This window comes from Macaca nemestrina, chromosome 5, assembly GCF_043159975.1.
Source record: "Macaca nemestrina isolate mMacNem1 chromosome 5, mMacNem.hap1, whole genome shotgun sequence".
NCBI lineage: Eukaryota > Metazoa > Chordata > Mammalia > Primates > Cercopithecidae > Macaca > Macaca nemestrina.
This window is the reverse complement of record NC_092129.1, coordinates 22,438,772-22,454,127: the sequence shown is the minus strand read 5'-3', so window position 1 is coordinate 22,454,127 and position 15,356 is coordinate 22,438,772. Positions and strand designations below refer to the sequence as shown.

At 38.4% G+C, this 15,356-nt stretch overlaps 1 long non-coding RNA gene across 1 annotated transcript in view; it reads left to right on the top strand.

The window, feature by feature from the left end:
• The first annotated feature begins 11,659 nt into the window (after nucleotides 1-11,659).
• Nucleotides 11,660-15,356, top strand: part of LOC105465492 (uncharacterized) — a 29,417-nt gene continuing 25,720 nt past the window's right edge. The window contains exon 1 of the long non-coding RNA XR_011623034.1: nucleotides 11,660-12,059. This is a non-coding gene — a long non-coding RNA (uncharacterized lncRNA). The remainder of the gene's footprint in view (nucleotides 12,060-15,356) is intronic.

Here is a 15,356-nt window from a genome sequence, read left to right as displayed (position 1 = left end):
CTATGCTTTAGCAAAGAGATAGGTGGCATTTTGCCTCTTCCCTACAGATCTGTGGAACTTTGAACTTGAGAGAAGGGATTTAGGGCATCTGGTGGAAGAAATCTCCAAGCAGCAAAGCATTCAAGAGATGACTTGAGTGATCTACAAAGCATTTAGCTTTATTCATTCACAAAGACATGATTTGAAATTGGAACTTATGTTTAAAAGGGAAGCATATCATCAAAGTTCAGAAACTGCAGCCTGACAATGCGATAAAAAAGAAAAACTCATTTTCTGAGAAGAAAGTCAAGCCGCTACAGAAATTTGCATAAGTAATGAGAAAACAAATATTAATCGCCAAGACACAAGGGAAAATGTCTTCAGGGCATGTCAGAGACCTTTACAGCAGCCCCTCCCATCACAGGCCTAGAGGCTAGGAGGAAAAATGGTTTCATGGGCCCAGAGCCTTGCTGCTTTGTGCAGTCTAGGGACTTGATGCTCTGCATCCCAGCTGTGGCTAAAATGGGCCAACGTATAGCTCAGGCCATTGCTTCAGAAGGTGTAAGTCCCAAGTCTTGGCAGCTTACACGTGGTATTAGGCCTGCAGGTGCACAGAAATCAAGAATTGAGGTTTGGCAACCTCCACCTAGATTTCAGAGGATGTATGGAAATGCCTGAATGTCCAGGCAGAGTTGTGCTGCAAGGGCAAAGCCCTCATGGAAGATCTCTGCTAGGGCAGTGAGGAAGGAAAATGTGAGGTGGGAGTCCCCACACAGAGTCTCTAGTAGGGCACTGTAAGAAGAGGACCACCATCCTTCAGACCCCAGAATGGTAGATCCACTGACAGCTTGCACTGTGCACCTGGAAAAGCCACAGGCACTCAATGTCATGCTGTGAAAGCAGCCAGGAGGGTGGTCTACCTGGCAAAACCACAGGGGTGGAGCTGCCCAAGAAAATGGGAACCCATCTGTTGCATCAGCGTGACCTGGATGTGAGACATGGAGTCAAAAGAGATCATTTTGGAGCTTTAAGATTTGACTGCCCTGCTGGACTTTGGACTTGCATGGGTCCTGTAGCCCCTTTGTTTTGGCCAATTTCTCCCAGATGGAATGGGTGAATTTACCTGATGCCTGTACCCCCATTGTATCTAGGAAGTAACTAACTTGCTTTTGATTTTACAGGCTCATAGGTGGAAGGGACTTGCCTTGTCTCAGATGAGACTTTTGACTGTGGACTTTTGAGTTGATGCTGAAATGAGTTAAGACTTTGGGAGACTGTTGAGAGGCATGATTGGTTTTGAAGTGTGAGGACATAAGATCTGAGAGGAGCCTGGGGCAGAATGATATGGTTTGGCTCTGTCCTCACCCAAATCTCGTGTTTTTTTTCTTTTATTTTCGTTTTCTTCTTCTTCTTCTTCTTTTTTTTTTTTTTTTTTTTTTTTTTTGAGACAGAGTCTTGCTCTGTTGCCCAGGCTGGAGTGGAGTGGGATAATCTCAGCTTACTGCAAACTCTGCCTGCTGAATTCAAGTGATTCTCCTGCCTCAGCCTCCCCAGGAGCTGAGATTACAGGTGCCCACCACCATCCCCAGCTAATTTTTGTATTTTTAGTAGAGACGGAGTTTCATCATGTTTTTCAGGCTGGTCTCAAACTCCTGACCTCAAGTCATTGGCCCATCTCAGTTTTCCTTAGTGCTGGGATTACAGGTGTGAGCCACCATGCCCCAAACCTCATCTTGAATTGTAACTGCTATAATCCCCATGTGTTGTGGGAGGGACCTGGTGGGAGATAATTGAATGATGGGGATGGGGTTTTCCCATGCTGTTCTCATGAGAGTGAATAAGTCTCACAAGATCTGATGGTTTTATAAAGGGCATTTGCCCTGCACATGCTCTTTTTGCCTGCCACCATGTAAGACAGGCCTTTGCTCCTCCTTCGCCTTCTCCCATGATAATGAGTCATGTGGAACTATGAGTTTATTAAACTCTTTTTCTTTATAAATTACCCAGTCTCATATATGTCTTGATTAGCAGTATGAGAATGGACTAATACAGTAAGTTGGTACCGGGTAGCAGGTGCTGCTGTGAAGATACCCCAAAACGTGAAAGCAACTTCAGAAATGGGTAACAGGCAGAGGTTGAAACAGTTTGGAGAGCTCATAAGAAGATAGGAAGACATGGGAAAGTTTGGAACTTTCTAGAGACTTGTTGAATGTCATTCCATTGTGTATATGTGCCACATTTCTTTATCCGTTCGTCTGTTGATGGACACTTAAGTTGATGTTATGACTTGGTTATTGTGAATAGTGATGCAGTGAATATGGGAATGCAGACATCTCTTTGACAAAATGATAATAAATCTGCTGTGTAAATATCCAGAAATGGGATTGCTGGATGAAAGGTAATTCTAATTTCAGTTTTTTGAGGAACTTCCTATATTAGGCCTTTCTTGTGCTGCCATAAAGAAATACTTGAGGATGGGTAATTTATAAGGAAAAGAAATTTAATTAGTTCACAGTTCTGCAGGATGTACAAGCATGCACCAGTATCTGCTTTGCTTCTGGTGAGGCCTCAAGAAGGCAAAGCAGGAGCAGGTGAATCACATGGCAAGAGCAGGAGAAAGAAAGAAAGGGAGAAGGTGCAACACACTTTTAAACAATGAGATCTCACATGAACTCAAAATGAGAGCTCAGTTATCACCAAGGGGTGCTGCTAAGCCATTCATGAGGGATCCATCCCCATGATACAACCACCCCCACTAGATCTCATCTCCAACAGTGAGAATCGCATTTCAACATGAGATTTGGAGTGAACAAACTACAAACCATGTAACTTCCATACTATATTTTTATTACTCACCACAATTTAGATTTAATTATTAGCAAAGTATCCAGTCATTTATACATGTATCACATTTCTTTTTTAAACTTTTCTTCTAGGTTCAGGGATACATGTGCATTGTGCATGTTTGTTATATAGGTAAATGGCGTGTCACAGGAATTTGGTAAACATAAAATTTCATCCACCCGGGTAATAAGTATTATACCAACAAGGCCCCAGTGTCTGTTGTTGTTCTAGTCTCCATGTATTCTCCTGGTTTAGCTCCCACTTATAAGTGAGAATAGACGGTATTTAGGTTTCTGTTTGTCTGTTAACTTGCTTAGGATAATGGCCTCCAGCTCCATCCAGGTTGCAACAAAAAACATAGTCACATTATTTTTTATGGCTGCATAGAATTCCATGGTGTATATGTACAACATTTTCTTTATCCAGTCTACCTTTGATGGGCATTTAAGTTGATTCCATGTCTTTGCTATTGTGAATAGTGGTGCAATGAACATAAGCATGCATGTGTCTTTATGGTAGAACAATTATATTTCTTTGGTTATACACCCAATAATGGAATTGCTGGGTTGAATGGTAGTTCTGCTTTATGTTTTTTGAAGAATCACCACACTGCTTTCCACAATGGCTTACCTAATTTACATTGACTAACAATGTATAAGCATTCTCTTCTCTCCACAACTATGCCAGCATCTATTATTTTTTGACATTTTAGTAATAGCTATTCTGACTGGTGTGAGATGGTGTCTCACTGTGGTTTTGACTTGCATTTCTTTAATGATTAGCGATGTTGAGCTTTTTTCTATGCTTGTTGGCTGCATGTATGTCTTCTTTCTAAGTGTCAGTTCATGTCCTTTGCCCACTTTTTAAGGGGGTTGTTTTTTTCTTGTAAATGTGTTTAAGTTCCTTACAGATTCTGGATATTAGAGTTTTCTCAGATGCATAGTTTGCATATATTTTCTCCCATTCTGTAGGTTGTCTGTTCTGTTGATAGTTTCTCTTGCTTGCTGTGCAGAAGCTTTTTAGTTTACTTAGATCCCACTTGTCAATTTTTGTTATGTCACAATTCCTTTTAGCATCTTTGTCATGAAATATTTACAAAGTCCTATGTCCAGAATGATGTTTCCTGGGTCAAATTCCAGACTTTTATAGTTTTATGTTTTACAATAAAGTATTTAATCCATCTTGAGTTGATTTTTGAATGCAATGTAAGTTAGGAGTCTAGATTCAATTCTCTTCATATGGCTAACCAATTATTCCAGCACCATTTATCGAATAAGGCGTCCTTTTTCCATTGCTTGTTTTGTCAAATTCTTTGAAAATCAGATGGTTGTAGGAGTGGCTCTGTATTCTATTCTGTTGGTCTATGTGTCTAATGTTGTACCAGTACCATGCTGTTTTGGTTACTGTAGCCCTATAGTATAGTTTGAAGTCAGGTAACATGATGCCTACAGCTCTGTTCTTTTTGCTTAGGATTGCCTTGACTATTTGGGCTCTTTTTTTGGTGCCACATGGATTTTAAAATAGTTTTTTCTAATTCTGTGAGGAATGTTAGTATTTGATAGGAATAGCATTGAGTCTATAAATTGCTTTGGGCAGTATGGTCATTTTAACAATATTTATTCTTCCTATTCATGATCATGGACTGTTTATCCATTTGTTTGTATCATCTCTGATTTCTTTGAGTAGTGTTTTACAATTCTTGTTGTAGAGATCTTTCACTTCCCTGGTTAGCTGTATTCCTAGGTATTTTATTCTTTCTGTGGCAATTGTGAATGGAGTTGGCTTCCTGATTTGGCTCTTGACTTGGATGTTGTTGGTGTATGGAAATGCTACTGATTTTTGTATGTCTATGTTTTATCCTGAAACTGCTAAAATTTTTTATCAGATCAAGAAGCTATTGGGCAGAGATTATGGAGTTTTCTAGATGTAGAATCATGTCATCTGCAAACAGGGATAGCTTGATTTTCTGTCTTCATTTGGGAAGCTTTTATTTCTTTCTCTTGCCTGATTACTCTGGGAAGGACTTTCAATACTATGTCTTGTGCCAGTTTTCAAGGGGAATGTTTCTAGCTTTTGCCCATTCAGAATGATGTGGCTACGGGTTTGTCATAGATAGTTTTATTATTTTAAAGTATGTTCTTTCAAAGCCTAGTTTATTGAGGGTTTGAAACCTGAAGGGATGTTGAATTTTATTGAAAGCCTTTTCTGTATCTTTGAGAAAATCATGTGGTTTTATTCTTTAATTTTGTTTATGTAGTAAATCACATTTCAGTAGGAATGGCATCAACTCTTCTTCATACATCTGGTAGAATTTGGCTGTGAATCTTTCTGGTCCTGGGCTTTTCTTTTTTTTGGTTTGTAAAGTTTTTATTACTGATTCAGTTTCAGAATTTGTTATTGCTCTGTTCAAGGATGTTATTTCTTCCTGGGTCCATCTTGGGAGGCTGTTTGTGTCCAGAAATTTAACCATTTTTTCTAAATTTTGTATTTTGTGTGCATAGAAGTATTCATTGTAGTCTCTGATGGATTTTTTTGTATTTCTGTGGGGTAAGTGGTAATGTCCCCTTTGTCATTTCTAATTGTGTTTATTTGGATCTTCTCTCTTTTTTATTTGTTAGTCTAGCTAGCCATCTATCTGTCTTATTATTTTTTTCAAAGAACAAACTCCTGAATTCATTGATCTTTTGCATATTTTTTGTGTGCCTCAGCTTCCTTCCATTCAGCTCTGATTTTTGCTATTTCTTATCTTCTGCTAGCTTTGGGGTTGGTTTGCTCTTGCTTCCCTAATTCTTCTATTTGTGATGTTAGTTTGTTAATTTGAGATATTTCTAAATTTTTCACTGTTTTAATTTAATGTAACTTAATTTAGGAGAGCTAAGTAATTAAACATGAGGCCAAAGTACGTAAGAAAGTGGCAGTCTTTTATTGCAAATATGCACACACTCTCGGGCGAAGTTCTCTGGTCTTCGGGTGTGGGGGGCCAGGGAAGTCACGCTGGCGCTCTCGGGTGATGTTCTCCGGTCCACAAATGAGGGGGCCGAAGAAGTCACGCTGGCTCCTGCCAGTGGCAGACTTTTATGCATTGGTACTGGAAGGGGGAGGGCAGTGGGCAGGATAAGGGTGTGATAGGGGCGTCTCCGTAGGCGTGGCCGGGTAAGTTTTGATCTCTTCGGATTGACATCACCTGGCGCATGCTCGGTTGATCTGCATCTTCCCGGGGCGGGCTGCATTTTCCCGCGAGCGGGAAAGTTGGTGAGGAAGAACCCGGAAGCAACATGGATTATGCCTTCTTGTTCACCTTCCTCCATCTTGTCCTTTCTCCTTCCCCCAAACATTCACAAGGGTGTTTAGTGCTATAAAATTCCTTCTTAACACTGCCTTAGCTGTGTCCCAGAGATTCAGGTATGTTGTGTCTTTGGTCTCATCAGATTCAAAGAATTTCTTGATTTCTGCCTTAATTCCATTGTTTACCCAAAAGTCATTCTCCAGCAGGTTTTTACATTTCCATATAATTGTATGACTTTGTGAAAGAAAAATATCTGAAGGGGAACCCTAAATTATGGGGGAACAAGGCCTCTGAAGTGGGAAGAAAATGATCAGCAAATGGGGGAAAAAAAAATACAAGATTCTTAATTTTAACTAGAAAAGGAGCTTTATTTACATAACAAGGCCACCTTTTGGCCAGCCATATCAAACTGAAAAAACAATGGCTATACATCTAAAATGGCATTTTGCCCTAGCTGAAATATGGTAATAAGATTTTTAAAAAATTTTTTAAGAAGCTCAATGATTAAAAGTTAGCTTAATTAAAAGGCTAACATCCAAGATGTGTGTGTATGTATGCATGTATTCATGTTTGTATTTGAAAGGCCTTCTTCGTGTTTTTGTTTTTGCTGTTGTTTGTTTTTCTCTCCTAAGACTTAGTCTTTTTCTTGAGCAAAAGTTTTTTTTTCTTTTCCTTCTCAGTTGACTGAATTCTGTTTTCACCTGATTTTTTGAGTAAAATAGCTATTGTAACAGAGGCTACTCTTGGATTTTTAAGGAAGAATGTAGTTTAATTTTATGTTTAATTTGGCTCAAAGTAAAATAAAAGCATTTCCCTCTAGCACCACCAGACTTTTTTCTCTCTGTACCTTATGATGTAAATTTTGCTATTTGATTTTCACCTGAGTTGTTTCCTTTAATGTGCAAATTTAAGGCTATTTAGCTGACAGCTGCCTAGGGTTATAAAACAGGTTACAGGTTACCAAGAATCTAAGGGAAAAAAGAATTGAGGGTACATCTTTATAAATCTATAAAATGTACTTGTATTGGCATTTCTAATACATCCTTATATATATATTTAATTGTTGTGTACACAATGCCTCACTACTGAAAATACATAAAGGAGCTCTAATTAGTTGGCTTAAAGAAAAATAAAAGCACTTAAATAAGATACTAAAAAAGAAATAACTAGGCTGGGCGTGGTGGCTCAAGCCTGTAATCCCAGCACTTTGGGAGGCCAAGGCGGGTGGATCACGAGGTCAGGAGATCGAGACCATCCTGGCTAACACGGTAAAACTCCATCTCTACTAAAAATACAAAAAATTAGCTGGGCGTGGTGGCAGGCGCCTGTAGTCCCAGCTACTCAGGAGGCTGAGGCAGGAGAATGGCGTGAACCTGGGAGGTGGAGCTTGCAGTGAGCTGAGATCGTGCCACTGCACTCCAGTCTGGGAGACACAACGAGACTCCATCTCGAAAAAAAAAGAAAAAAGAAAAAAGAAATAACTAGTCAAATGTGTCAGGCCTCTGAGCCCAAGCCAAGCCATCCATCCCCTGGGACTTGCAAGTATAGGCCCAGATGGCCTGAAGTAACTGAAGAATCACAAAAGAAGTGCAAATGCCCTGCCTTGCCTTAACCAATGACATTCCACCACAAAAGAAGTGAAAATGGCCAGTCCTTGCCTTAAGCGATGATATTATTTTGTGAAATTCCTTTTCCTGGCTCATCCTGGTTCAAAATCTCTCCCACTGAGCACCCTGTGACCCTGACTCCTGCCCGCCAGAGAACAACCCCCCTTTGACTGTAATTTTCCTTTACCTACCCAAATCCTATAAAACGGCCCCACCCTTATCTCCCTTGGCTGACTCTCTTTTTGGACTCAGCCCGCCTGCACCCAGGTGAAATAAACAGCCATGTTGCTCACACAAAGCCTGTTTGGTGGTCTCTTCACACGGATGCACATGACATTTTGGTGCCATGACTCGGATCAGGGGACCTCCCTTGGGAGATCATCCCCTGTCCTCCTGCTCTTTGCTCCATGAGAAAGATCCACCTACCACCGCGGGTCCTCAGACCCACCAGCCCAAGGAACATCGCACCAATCTTAAATCGGGTAAGCGGCCTCTTTTTTACTCTTCTCCAACCTCTCTCACTATCCCTCAACCTCTTTCTCCTTTCAATCTTGGCACCACCCTTCAATCTCTCCCTTCTCTTAATTTCAATTCCTTTCATTTTCTGGTAGAGACAAAGGAGACACGTTTTATCCGTGGACCCAAAACGCCGGGGCGGGTCACAGACTGGGGAAGGCAGCCTTCCCTTGGTGTTTAATCATTGCAGGGACTCCTCTCTGATTACTCACCCACGCTTCAGGGGAGTCTGACCACGCTGCAGGGACGCCTGCCTTGGTCCTTCACCCTAAGCGGCAAGTCCCGCTTTTCTAGGGGAGGGGCAAGCACCCCAACCCCTACCCTCCCTGTCTCTACCCTGTCTCTGCTTTTCTGGGGGAGGGGCAAGCACCCCGACCCCTTCTCTCCCTGTTTCTACTCCTCTGCTTTTCTGGGGGAGGGGCAGAACCCCAACCTCTTATTTTTGTGCCCTTATTTTTGCGCCCTGATCTCTTATTTTTGCATCCTGGCCTCTTATTTTTGTGCCCCAATACTTTATTTCTGCTCCCTGACCCCTTTCCTGCTTTTCTGGAGGGCAAGAACCCCCAAACTCCATCTCTCTGTGTCTCTACTCTCCCTTTTCTCTGGGCTTGCCTCCTTCACCGTGGGCAACCTTCCACCCTCCATTCCTCCTTCTTCTCCGTAACCTGTGTTCTCAAGAACTTAAAACCTCTTCAACTCACACGTGATATAAAACCTAAATGCCTTATTTTCTTCTACAGTGCCCTTAACCCCAATACAAACTCGACAGTAGTTCCAAATAGCCAGAAAATGGCACTTTCGATTTTTCCATCCTACAAGATCTAAATAATTCTTGTCGTAAAATGGGCAAACAGTCTGAGGTGCCTGATGTCCAGGCATTCTTTTACACATTGGTCCCTCCCTAGTCTCTGTTCCCAATGCAACTTGTCCCCTCAGTCCCAACCCCAAGCGTCACTGAGTCTTTCTAACCTTCCTTTCTACAGACCCATCTGACCTCTCCCCTCCTCTCCAGGCCGAGCTAGGTCCCAATTTTTCCTCAGCCTCCGCTCCCCCACCCTATAGTCCTTTTATCACCTCCCCTCCTCACACCCAGCCCAAAACAGAATGATTTGCACTTGTGTTATTTTTAATAAATAAGACATTAATATGGGTTTAATGAAAATAGCTGCATCTTGAATTTAGTAAAATTACCATAACTTCTAATCCTGTGGCTTTAGGCAGTCCAGTCCACAGACAGTAAGAAGGTTTGTTTTGGGAAAGTACTGTTATCTTTGTTTCAAAGCTAAATTATAAACTAAGTTCCTCCCAAAATTAGTTCAGCCTATGCCCAGGAATGAACAAAGACAGTTTGCAGGTTAAGAGCAAGATGGAGTCAGTTAGGTCAACTTTTTTTCACTGTCACAGTTATAATTTTGCAATGGTGGCTTCATAACTTTAAATTGTGACTATTACTGTTTTCATAAATAATTTAGGTTAACGATTAAAATAAAATAATTAGGTAAATATAATGGGACAAATACTTGTAGACAAGCTGGTCATAATTTAGAATATAAAGTTAAATTAAAAAATATAGATTTCATTATTTGGGCATTTTCCAATAAACATATATTGTAGGAAAACATTCCTGCCTTAAAAATAAAAAGGTGTGTCCTTTTTAAAAAATAAAAAATGTGGGGCCGTGGTGGCTCATGCCTGTAATCCCAGCACTTTGTGGGGCTGAGATGGGCAGATCACAAGGTCAGGAGATCAAGACCATCCTGGCTAACACAGTGAAATCCCATCTCTACTAAAAATAGAAAAAATTAGCTGAGTGTGGTGGCAGGCGCCTGTAGTCCCAGCTACTCAGGAGGCTGAGGTAGGAAAATGGTGTGAACCCAGGAGGTGGAGCTTGCAGTGAGCCGAGATCATGCCATTGCACTCCAGCCTGGGCAACAGAGCAAGACTCCATCTCAAATAAATAAATAAAAACAAATAAAAATAAAAAAGTGTATCCTTTTTTAAAAACAAAAAAATGAAAAAGTTTTGTCTAATTCGAAACTTATTTGAAAATTATGTATAAAACAAGGTAAAAGGTACCAGGAAATTTAAAAAGATGTAAAGAAAGTTATAAAAATAAATGGTTTTCTTGAGGTAAAAAAACTTAAAGAGAATAATTTTATATAAGAACAAATGTTATATGATAAATTTGATTCTAAAATAAAATAACTGGTTGTTTAAAGAGGAGGGATGTTCAGGACAAACCAGAAAATAAAAGCATGTCAAGAATGATCAGTGTAAATCACAATAAAAGGATTTATATATTTTTTAAAAATCAAAAACTTTTATATAATAAGTTGTCATATTATTATTACATTTTGGTTTGCTTAGAAAAAAACTGAGATAAATTTTTTAAATTAAGGTCATTATATCCATGTATCTTCCTACAGGTGCTTTTAAAGTCCTTGTAACATCGAGTTAGAGGGCTTTAACTCCTGGGTCTAAAAAGGACACTAAGTCCTGCTAAATCTTAAACACTGACAGCAATTAAGGCCTCATCTTTAGGCCCCATAGAAGATGCCAATCAAAATAAACTGCATTCCTGAGACACAGGGCAAGAAATTAAAGCTATTCAAGTCCTCAATGCCCAGGGACTATCAGGGAAGAGGTTGGCACATAAGACAGTAAGGGCTGATTTTGAAAAATAAAATAACTTCAGTTTCTCTGTAAATTAACCATTAGTGTCAAAATCACACTGATGCAAAACCAGTACATGGACCCCTGCGTCAGATTAACAAGGTTTTCTTGAAGCATTAACCAACCTCTTAACAAAGGTTATAAAGATTATAAAAGGCTTATGGAAGTTATATTTTATAATCAAGATTAAGTTTTATAGATTCCTTACAAAATTTTATAAAACCAATATAATTGGCTTCATCCTGTTTTTTATTAGGGTTTCTTGTTTAGAAAATTAAGTCTCCTCTCTCAAAGAATGAGGGTTTTCAGCTTTTTATAAATCCTTGAATTATCACTTTGGTTAAATAAATTACTTTACAATGACCTGTAATCCTATTTTGTAATACCAGGTGCTTTAAATATTTTGTATTTGACAAACTTTTCAAAATCAAATTATAAATTATATCTTTTTCTAGCATACTTAACCCTTTAAAACATTAAGTTCCTTAAAGTCCAAAATTGACATAATTTAGCTCATTTGACACAAAAATTATACAGGAAGCATTGTCAAATATAAATGGTATTTGGTTTTCTTTGGGCTCTATTTGTATAAATATGTTATTGGTATATGTTCCAAAACTATGGGAAACTGCCATAATTCTGATATAACAGTGTACATTATCAGTGATAATCATAATTGTTATGTTAAAATTATTGTGTGCCACAGAGGTAACAAATTTCTTTGTCAATTGTGTCTTTTGACTATGGCTGCCTTAAAACTTTTTTGTGTCCATGGGCAATTGTTGTCTTGTTTTGGTCCTCTTTAGAAGACAGCTTTATAATCAGCTATAAAACTCCAACAGGTGCTCTTAAATGCAGGTTTCTCATAACTTTGGAGATTGTGACATCAGAATAGGGGAAAAACTTTCAGGACTCATGGAGAGCTAAAACATTCATGACTATCAAGCATAACAGGAATGAACTACATGGACTGAACCGGTCTTTTTTACTTTTTGCTTAAAATGTTTGCTGATCCTTTGTTTTGTTTTTCAGAGTCTTAAGATTTTTCTTTTGATCTATTGACAACTTGTCACGATTTAGTATAGTCCTATGAACAAAATTTGAAGCACATTTGTTTCTCTCTACCTGATTTATCAAGAATTTTGAAACTATTTGTGAGTATTCTTATAAGAATACAGCTATTTGCATAAGTGCAATAAGAATCTGTTTTTGTTTGTAACAGGACACAATTGGAGACGCTGTTATTTTACCAAGGCTTTGACTGGAATGGTGGGCTTTCCTTTGAGGATTCAAACTTGACTTATCGGGCCAATAAAGTCCTTGGAAAAACTGGCCTACATATTTAGCATACAGGGTCCCTGTACTTACCACAGGTCAGTCCCTGTACAGGGTTGCTTACCTGTGGTAAGTACAGAATGTCTTTTTCTGACAGGCACAGAACCCCCAGGTTTATCTTGGAACCTGAAGAGGAGAGGAAATTCACCCAACTTATAGGTATTCGATGGCACAAATCCATGGCTGGGCTTAACTTTAAAAAGTCTTATCTGAGATTCCTACTATAGAGCAAAGTTTCATCAAAGCCAATTTAAAAGCCTATGTAAAAGATAATTATTCTTGCTGCACTGTATACAAATAATTAAGCCAAGTATAATAAGCAAACCAGTCCTACCATGATTTGTCTTTAGTAAAATTGGAAACTGGAAAGAGAAAAAAAAATTATGTTTCAAAATGATTATATACCTGTTGTTAGATTCCAGTTTTGCCTAAATTTTTTTTCAATTTATATTATTTTCTACAGTTTGGACTGAATTCTAATTTTTCTTGGCTATAAGTCTTCAAAATAATGTTTTTAATTTTTTTCCTTTCCTTTTTTTTTTTTACACTTTTTTAAATTATACTTTAAGTTCTAGGGCACATGTACACAATGTGCAGGTTTGTTACAAATGTATACATGTGCCATGTTGGTGTGCTGCAAAAATTTTTTTTCCTTTTCTATTTCCATTTTTTCTAATTTGGAGTCACTGAAAACTAAGCTGTGCTTTCTTAAAACCCTATGAACTGGAGCCAGACAACTTAAACTTCAGAAGAAACTAATGGCAATCTATTTACATACATAAGCCACTTTCTTACCTGCCTACTAATGTATGGACTTCAGAAAAATGTAGCCTATATCAATTTTTCCAGGATTGTTGTTGTTTTTTCCCCCTTCCTTACTCCTATTTTCTTTTCATAGGACATGAGACTTCACAACCCACGAAAAATGAGTTTTGGGGCATACCCATCTAAGAATAAACTGTCCTAGCCATGAGAGATCAGATGAAACCTGAGACCAGAGACTCGTTTTCTTGTAAAATGCTTTCTCCAAAATGTTTTTAAAAAGAAAGGGGAGGAAATGTGAAAGGAAAATATCTTGAACCCCCAAAATCACTGAGGAAAACTCAAGCTGGAAACTGCTTAAGGCAAACCTGCCTCCCATTCTATTCAAAGTTACCCCTCTGCTCACTGAGATAGATGCATACCTGATTGCCTCTTTTGGAAAGGCTAATTAGAAACTCAAAAGAATGTAACTGTGTCTCACCTCTGTGACCTGGAAGCTCCCTCCCACTTTGAGTCTTCGTGCCTTTGCTTCAAGTTGTCCCACCTTTCCCGATCAAACCAATGTACTTCTTACATATTTTGATTGATATCTCATGTCTCCCTAAAATATATAAAACCAAACTGTGCCCCAACAACCTTCATCATCAGGTCTTCCTGATGCTGTGTCACAGGTGTATTCTCAACTTTGGCAAAATAACCTTTCTAAATTAACTGAGACCTATCAGATTTTCTGGGTTCACAGTTTTGAGTGATTTTCTTAGTATTGATTTCTATGTTTATTGCACTGTGGTCCAAAAGTGTGGTTGGCGTAATTTAAATTTTCTAAATTTACTGTATTGTAATTTACTGTACTGTACAGTTCTATAGATGTCTATTAAGCCTATTTGCTTAACTGTTGAGCTCAGGTCCTAAATATGTTTGTTAATTTTCTGCCTCAATAATCTATCTATTACTGTCAGTGGGGTGTTGAAGTCTTCCACTATTATTGCATGGGAATCTAAGTCTCTTTGTAGGTCTCTAACTACTTGCTTTATAAATCTGGGTGCTCCTGTGTTGGGTGCATATATATTTAGGATAGTTAGATCTTCTTGTTGAATTTAACCCTTTATCATTATATAATGCCCTTCTTAATCATTTTTGATTTTTGTTAAAGTCTGTTTTGTGTGAAATTAGGATTGCAACCCCTGTTTTTTTTTCTGTTTTCTATTTGCTTGGTAGATTTTTCTCCATCTCTTTATTTTGAGCGTATGGGTGTCATTGCATGTGAGATGGGTCTCTATAACACAGTATACTATAAAATCTTACTTCTTTATTCAGCTTGCCACTCTGTGCCTTTTAAGTTGGGCACTTAGCTCATTTACATTTAAAATTAAGTATTGATATATGTGGGTCTGATTGTGTCATTGTATTATTAGCTGGTTATCATGCAGACTTGTTTGTGTGGTTGCTTCATAGTGTCATTGGTTTGTGTACTTAAGTATGTTTTTGTAGTGGTTGGTAATTGTCTTTTCTTTCCATATTTAGAGCTTCTTTGAGGACCTCTTGTAAGACATGTCTAGTGGTAACAAATTCCCTTAGCATTAGCTTGTCTGAAAAGGATCTTATTTCTTCTTCACTTTTGAAGCTTAGTTTGGTTGGATATAAAATTCATAGTTGGAATTGTTTTTTCTTTAAGAATGCTGAATGTCCCTAATCTCTTCCAGTTTGTAAGGTTTCTGCTGAAATGTCCACTATTAGCCTGACGGGGTTCCGTTTGTAGGTGACCTTCCCCTTCTTCCTAGCTGCCTTTAACATTTTTTTCTCTCATTTTGATCTTGGAAATTCTTATGATTATGTGTCTTGAGGACGGTCTTCTTGTGTACCTTGCAGGGGTTGTTTGTATCTCCTGGGTTTGAATGTTGGCCTCTGTAGTGAAGTTGGGGAAGTTTTCATGGGTGATATCCTGAAATATGTTTTCCAAGTTGTTTGCTTTCTCCCTCCCTTCCAGGGATATCAAAGATTTGTAGTTTTGGCCTCTTTACATAATTCTATATTTTTCAGAGGTTTTGTTCATTCTTTTTAATTTTTGTCTGAGTTATTTCAGAGAGTCAGTCTTCTAGCTCTGAGATTCTTATCTCAGCTGTGACTATTCTGTTGTTAATACTTGTGATTTCATTATGTAATTCTTGTAGTGTGTTTTTTCAGCTCTATCATATCAGCTTGGTTCTTTTTTATAATAGCTGTTTCATCTACTGACTCCTATATTACTTTATTGTGATTCTTAGTTTCCTTGGATTAGATTTCAACATTCTCCTGAATCTTGATGACCTTCATTCTTACCCATATTCTAAATTCTATTTCTGTCATTTTAGCCC